Raw genomic sequence first — 8482 nt, 5'->3', positions numbered from 1 at the left:
TGCAGAAATTTCTGGCAGAATTTTTTTTTTCTGCAGAAATTTCTGGCAGTATTTTTTTTTTCTACAGAAATTTCTGGCAGAATTTTTTTTTTTCTACAGAAACATCTGGCAGATTTTTTTTCTGCAGTAATATTTAGCAGGATTGTTTAAATTCAGGAGAAATAAGGTTCAATCATTGGATAGTTTAATCTGGAGTTGCTTTAAATGACCTTTTTCCCCAAAAAAACATTTTTAGTTCACATGATTACAAGCACAAAAAATAAAACTCATTTCATGAGATCTTTCAAAAAAATATTTATTCACATGCTATATTACAAGACATGTCCTTGGGCGACTTTGCACTATGTCTCATGGGTGAGGCGATGTTTCCAGCAATGGGTCCTATCACAGAAGAAAATAGCTGTATAGATGAGTGGATCCATATTGTCTAATATAGCATCAGAAGCCTATATGCAGCTTAGAGTTTACAATAGAGTCTAGGGCATAAGACGCATTAAGAATGTAAATAGTCTACTTTACTTACGTTTTCTTCTCAACATACTTGAAATGAATTCTTTTTTTCGTCTGGTCATTGAAACCTATGTGCACATATTCTGAAAAGATATGAAGAAACATTAAAATGCTTTTTCATTTCAGTAATAAACACATTCCACATGCCTTAGCCACATGAACAATGTAAGAGAGGTGAGGTGAGGTGAGGTGAGTTGAAATTGGGTTTAACGATGCGTCCAAGATTATTGCACATATATAGCGGCGTGCATGCACGTACCTGTGTGTGTGTGTGTGTGTGTGTGTGTGGCTGCTTGTACTAGTCCGGACTGATTCTAGCCCGCTAAAATACCATTCCGCAGTTTAACATGAATACCCTACTCAGTACACAGTACATGACTCCAAGCTGACCAGTCCCTGTTTTAGCCCCCTAATGCAGAGAGCGAGACAGGGTAACAACAAGTACCATCTTTTAACGTCTTTTGGTATGACGAGGCCAGGGATCGACAATGTAAGACTTAATAAATTTGAATCATAGCATATTTAAAGTTCAAGGTCACTTAGCATACGTACAATTGAAGGGGTATAGGCTATTTAAATATTCTTAGAGTTACCTCCATCAATGCGCTCCACATGACCTGGGTACCTATCTGCTCTGTGTACCAGCCATGGGGCCTCTACCTCGTCACCTTTCTTTAACTAAATCAGATATATAATTATATATTAATTCTTGTAACCTGTTCATTAATTCTTGTTACATGTTTACCAATTCTTGAAGGCTTAAAAAAGTCACAGTGAAAAGTTTTAGACAATACAAATATGTAAATAGTGATGAGCTCCGAAGATAAATGTAAAAATTCAGATAAAAAGCTATGAGAAATTATTGATGGTATGAAAATCATTAATCATGTTGTAATCTGTGTGAAAACTTTTATAACTGATTATGTTTATGCTCTATCTTTGTATTCTGCTTACCTCTAACCTAATCTTGTTTGTTGATAGCCACTCGTCTAAGTTGTAGCCAGTCCAATGTAGGTTCACTTTCTCCTTTTGGACCGATAATATTTTGGCTTTATACCTGTATTTGTTTTATAAAGATAAAAAATAAATCATGATTGAGGCAGAAAATGAAGGATAACATGAATTTCCATTTTCACTGTTCTGTAAATAACTTTTGCCCCACTGACATTTTCCCAGAATCTATTATTAGCAGATGGAAAACACAACACTACTGGAATACAAAGTGTATAGAAGTTCTTTTAAAAACATAAGTCAAACCAACCAACTTAAACCACTATGCACTTCCTGTCAGAAAACATTTAACTTCTATCACATGTCTCCCTAATTTTGATAATACAATAACAAGTTCTTGTCAGTAACTGTAACCATGAACTGGACTTCAAAAAGAACATCAAATTATAAGAATCATACTACTCAGATGCTACTAACATGTGTTAATCTGCATGTCATCACATAAAATGTCAGCTTAAAACCCAGAGGTTTCAAAAGAGATGAAAACTGGAGTTACTTGGCATAGGTTGTAGCTGGGTAACAGATGGGAATGATCAGACAGAAAGGACATTATGTTATTCAGCATAAACTGCAGAAATGGTTCCGTAATGAACACAAATGTCGTTTTCACTACTGCCGCAATGCATTTATGTGAGCAATTTCAAGAGTCACAAAAAGTGTGATCCTTCAAGCAAAGTTTCTGTTTCAAAGTGCTAAAAAGTTCAGATGAAATGCCTAGTATGAAAAAGGGGGACAGACAATTGATTTTCAGTCAGGAGAGTTAAAGCAATTAATTGATATGAAATAATAAATATTGATACATAAGGAAGATCATGATCCATCAGTATCTTAGCAAATCGTTGCAATCTGAACATAATCATAAAAAAATACTTGTGTGAAGCATGATGAAAACAATTCAATATATGAAATTTCCTTCAACAATGCAAACAGTAATTACATACCAAAAGCCATCCTCCTCAATGCCTCCACAATCATGCTATCATTGAATTTGCAGGGGGACATCTATGGACAAAATCAGTGTTATGTGTGTTTATATTAAAGCATGGTACTAAGTGGAAAAAGAGGATTCAGTCATTTCTGTATATTCTATTTTGAAGTTTTCAATTTATATTTTAACAATTTAAAGCAAGGGCATATCAGATTGTTTGAACTGGATACTGATAATTCATATCATAATTCATACCAGATGCTGTTTGACAAATAAGCCAAATAAGGGAAGAAAGATACACAAATACCATCCACATTGTATTAACACAGTGCCTGTACCATTGCCTGTGTTAATTTCCAGTTTTTCACAATACTGATCTTGCTATAGGAAATGTGGTGATTATCATTTGGATAAGACAGTGAATCATTAGCTCTCATCTGAATGAAATCCATGTGGATAGTAATGTTGCCAAGGATCATAATCAGGGTGAGTCATCAATTTCAGTTATAGGCATGCACAGCAACAGTGTCCATGGCCCATGAAAATCCACATACATGTATACACTAGCATATGAACGTGTCAGTTACTGCCCATTATTTCTACAATCTGCTCACCTTTTTATTGTGCCGCCTTCTTTGCAAGTATGTCTCAACCTGAAAGAGAATCAAACTATTGGTTTACATATATCAGGAACTATCTACCATTTTTAACATATTAGGGTTTAGTCAATTAACTATAAATCAGTTACATATATATTAACTTACCATTTTCTCAGTTTGCACAATCTTAGATGCCTGAAAATAATAGGTCAGATTAATTAGAAGCATAAAAGGTCATAAAAAGATCCTAAAATGGGTCCTTTTCATAGAATTTTGGTACTTAAATGTAGTCTACACCAAAACAAACAATCAGGTGCTTGATCAGTCTGCCTGACATGTATTTGACATTGATATTCCTTTTCTATGACCTGGCACTTAGTTCAGAGAAGATGACTAACGGAAGTTTTATAACAGATGGATTGAGGAACATTGCAGTGAGAGCATTTATTTGTGTGAAACCATTTATTAAAAAGGTTAAGTGTTAAAGGAATGTTTGAAAACAGCATTAATTCAAAACTAAGCCGTCTATATATATCCAATCCATATATGGAAAGCTTTCCTAACTTACCTTTTCAGATCCTGTTTTCCTCATGCTTCTAAGCCTTGAACTTGAATGTGGAATCTGATAAAGAAAGTATTAAATACCTTATGCATATGAATGATATCATTGTTACTTAAACACCACTCTTACAAAAAAATAACTATTACCAAAAACAACATTGTATTCATATTCAAGTCTGCAAGACATATTCAAGACATGCAGTCACTGAGCCTTACCATCACAGCAATAACATTACTTTTCAAGCTAATATAGTAATTCATTTAGTATACAGGTATGTTGTTCATGAAATGATTAAAGTTTAATTACCTTTCTACTCTTTTGTGATGCTCTTCCTTTGTAATGTATCACCTGAAAATAGTAGTTTTTCGAAAAGATACCCTAGTAGGTACATAAAGTTACATAAATTGCATACTTCTCTTATCATAGGTATTCAAAATAGCTTATTTGATCATGTGAATCATAATAACTTTCAGTTACATGTAGTAATATTTTAGTATAATTAAGAATAACAAACCATGTGTACACACAATGTTTAATATGCACTGTAAAATGAGGTTAAAGTAGTATCAAATCTGACAAAGTACTTACTGGAAGATCCTGGTATTCCATGACGGGTAGATTCTAATAAAAGAAACATATCATATGGGTGTATGGTTCCATAATATGTTACTCACTAGTCAGTGCTGAATATTGGGTCAAAATAGCTTTATAAACTTCTGGCATTTTAAGTCTATGGCAAGATTAAGTATACGTTCATAAAGAAGTTAGTGAGTTTAACACCGCTTTTAACAGTATTACAGTTACATGTATATCGCGGCGTGTCAGCTTAATGTGTGAGGAAACCCCGAAGTGATGCAGGTCTCAAGACGTTTACCACTTCGGTGAAACCCACAAGCACTGGTATGGTGCTGACAAACCTAGAACCGGGGCAAACCAGGAGTCAAACCCACAATCATAGGTTTCTGGTGTGCCCAGGGGATGCAACTCTGTACAGCGAATTGCGGCGCCATAGATGAATAGGCCACCTGTGTCCTCGGTTACAATAGTATGCAAACTTTACAGGTACAGGTGGGCTATCTGGGTTTCTGTTTCTGCTTTACTAACCTCATGATGTTCCTGTGCTGATTCCTCATGGAGTAACCCCTGCAACATAATGTCAACGTCAAACTAATTCAGTTGAAAAATGTACATTATATATAAATGACATTTTTTCTGAGGATAAATGAAATGCCCAGTTCAGACTATCCACTCAAAGAATCAGCAACTGGGCTTCATTGCTTATCCAATTTTAGGAGCCTGTACATGTCATGTAGGTTGCTGTTGTCATCATGTCACCGCTAATGGCCTCATGACCAAGATGAAATAATTAAGTAATTGTCCCTGATAAGCCCCAAACATAAAGTAAAAGTATTAGCTCATATGAGGTGACATGGTTCATTTTCATTGAGTATGAATTGTTGTAACTCACCTGAACTAGGGTCACTTGTAGGTCCTGGTCATCATCATGGAATGCATAAACCTGTAAACAAGACAATGCAACAAATACAGAGGTCCTTATCACATATCTCTTATTTTGTAGGAGTAGATAGGGCTCTTATGCTACTAACTGGGGAATTTCAGGTTAGAATTGGTCCACAGCAACCAATGTTGACAGTGTCATGGCATGGTGGCATGGATTGTTGCCCATAACAACAATCACCGGAACAGGCTGTCTTCAAATGGCTTGAATATTGCCAAGTGTGGCATTAAATAACACGAGGGACTGAACTTGTCATGATATACATAATGCACAAACCACCCAGAGCTCCATGCGGCCAGCCTGGTACAGGACTAGGCTGCTCCTCACCACTGACACCAGCTGATCACTGCGCCGGAATGTATATTTGGCGTTGCTGTTCAATTTCGAATTTCCGATAGGCCTATCTCTACTCAAGAAAATAAAGAAATGTCTTGAATTTCCGACAGAATAACCTGGTGTCCGATCTTAAAAAAGTTCGGAACGAGTGTGAAGCCATGATAAGAAATATTATTATTAATGATTGAAGCCACCTTCCCAAATGTGTGTGCTGCATAAGCTGGAGTGGTTCCCCTTTGATTTTCCAAAATATGAATCGACAGACGAAAAGAAAAGTAACTCGGCCACCCCAGGGACTAATGATATTTTATCATTATTGAAGTATACCGTATACAGTCTGATTGATGAGTGACCAGGTGAAGAACCAACACCCTCCCTAAACCCTCCCCCTCCCCATAGTAGCACGCTCACGGTTTTCAATATATACAATAACATACTAGATGCGAACTGTTTAACTGACAACTGTTAATTGGTAGTGGTCAAGCCTCAGTGAATTTGCTCTTGGAGTGTGTGTGTGTGTGGGGGGGGGGGGGGGGGGGGGGGGCGATAAGGATAAGATAATGATCACATAAATTTTATTGGAGGCTTTGAAAGTTGAGGATCGGCGAAACCGTAACATACAGTGTAATCAACCAAACGATCACATGGCATGATAAAGGTGGCGCCGATAAACAATACCCTTCGACCACGCGCGCGAGACAATGTATCACCGTATGAAGTGACAATACCCGAGAAAATTTAATTGCCTTGTTGGCAGGAAGTCTGGCGGCACAGCACGTACAATATGCATCGCTTGGGTATTCCAAATTGTCATAGACGTTATACATGACATAATAAAACCACAGGAGATGGATCTATCTCCTTTTCAGATTAGTTTGTTTGCGTATCTTTTATCAAAATTGGTAGAAATAAATACACTACACTTAGACTCTTACAAAACGCGTTTCGCATGTCAGCAAAGCCACACATTTAAATTGTATATTTCCACGTTCTAGGGTCGGCGTATCCAGAAATAAAACAATAAATATTTTGACGACTTACCTGTATCGTAACTGCAAGACGGTAACCAGACGTAACATTGCTGACTGCGCGTGGTTCGGGATCTTTGCCGTGGCTGAAATAAAGAGTGCTATTTTTCACAGAAAGAGACCACGTTGTTTGTGCCATTGTGCAAAGACTTCAGGAATGCGAAGGTACTATTCCGAATATACACGAATATATACAAGTCACAAGACAAAGAAGGTATTTACATGAAAGATATTTCAAATCTCGATGTTAGAGACCATGAGAAATGTAGATTTAACTGAATCCAATCCAATCAAGTGTTACTATCATTCATTACAAATGGATAATACGATATTGCATTATAGAGAGGGTAATTATAGCTACCTGAAGGAGCAACCATTCGTCCACTCTTTGAAGTTGCCGCCAAACCGGACGCGTAAATGTACCTCGCAAGAACACTGTGTGCACAGCTTCTTTCTCAATTTGGAGAAGCGTAAGTGTGTTGAAAGAACAATATGAATGTAAGTCAGGCATGAAGTTGCACGAAGGAACCGACGTGAGACTTTATAATCCGACAGTTGTTCATATATGTTATTTAATGCGTGATTGGTATTACCGCTTAACATGTAGGTTTGTATTTATAATAAAAACTATTCGTTTACATTTGCGATACAATATAGAATGTTGAAATAGTTTTGTCCGGATAGCAACATATCTGTTGCATAGGATATGTTGATTAATGATAATACTATATGAAAATTCCTCGAGCTGACTTACACTATGGATAGTGTACAAGACAACAGTTATAGAACATCACGTGTTAAGGTTGATGGAAACGGCAAAATATTTATTTACAATATAGGTTTTTCCAGGGGAAGAGCCTGTTACAAAGTCTATGTCTAAAAAAAGAGTAAACTCGCTCCTTGTCGGACAAAACTAAATGTAATTAGGTTAACTACCTATGTACATTATCAGTGGATTACTTGAATTAATATCAAATTGTAACCTGAGATGCTGGTGCCAAACCTTACAACAGATTACGTGACCACCCGGTGAACACTCACGGGGGCGTGATATACACCCTTGTGTTTGATTTGCAAAACCAATCAGCCGTGGACGCCCGACCATAAAAATGGTGTTTGAAGATTTAACCCTACCGTGTGCGAAATACGCATCAGTCGGAAAGCGCACGTTAAATCTCCAAAGTAAGTAAGTTTAACCCTAATTACGTATCGTTAAATCTTCGAGAACGTTCAGTCAGGCGGTCAATTGATAACTATTCGACAAGTAGGTAAATCACATCGAAAACCCAAGTTCTGGTCGCAGTGAGAAGCTCTGGATGCCTAAGCAGGGTTCACCAGCTCTGCTTCAACAACGTTATCATGGGTAAGAAGCATTTTATTCTATTTTTGTAAACCAAACACTGTATATATCTTGAAGAACGTTGACCTTCTGTTTGTATCATGGTTTCTTTATGAACATATTCATCGAACATGTTGCTACCCATTACAGATATTACCAACGTCATCAACAGTCAAGACAGACACCTTTCTTCAAGAAATCTGCCCAAAAAGAAAAGCACTGAAATTGGTAAGTAATGTTTATGTGCAATATGGTTAAATATAGTTCATTTATTGCATCAGCAATATTAGATAGAGTTGAGCTACGAACGCGAGAATAAACATGTCAGGCGAATGTAGGGGTGAGGTACTCCATCGGTCTTGCGTTTCGCTGGGTGTTTTTACCATCGCCGATGGTGTTGCCAATTTTAATTTCGTTTCGGAATCTAAGCACGGTGCATGATTTTTTATCAAAATTTCAACATGAGCTAGGAAAGGAAGAGCGGAAGAGCCAGGGCTCTGTGAAAGTTCGCGGATTGTGTAGCCTATATATGGCTTCACGTGGCATTATATTGGTGTTACGTACGTAGTATACCAGGTAAGTGTTTCCCTCGTTGCCGACAAGGCCATGACGTAATTAGGGTGTGAGTTGGTGGGTGGCTCGGGCTACTC

General features: G+C 37.2%; 1 pseudogene; it reads right to left on the bottom strand.

The window, feature by feature from the left end:
• Nucleotides 1-286: 286 nt before the first annotated feature.
• Nucleotides 287-6632, bottom strand: LOC139467741 (uncharacterized; annotated as a pseudogene).
• Nucleotides 6633-8482: the final 1850 nt, after the last annotated feature.

This window comes from Haliotis cracherodii, unplaced genomic scaffold (genome assembly GCF_022045235.1).
Source record: "Haliotis cracherodii isolate W230 unplaced genomic scaffold, xgHalCrac1.p SCAF_2, whole genome shotgun sequence".
Classification (NCBI taxonomy): domain Eukaryota; kingdom Metazoa; phylum Mollusca; class Gastropoda; order Lepetellida; family Haliotidae; genus Haliotis; species Haliotis cracherodii.
Note: the sequence above shows the minus strand (reverse complement) of the source record. Positions and strands in the feature narration are given on the sequence as shown.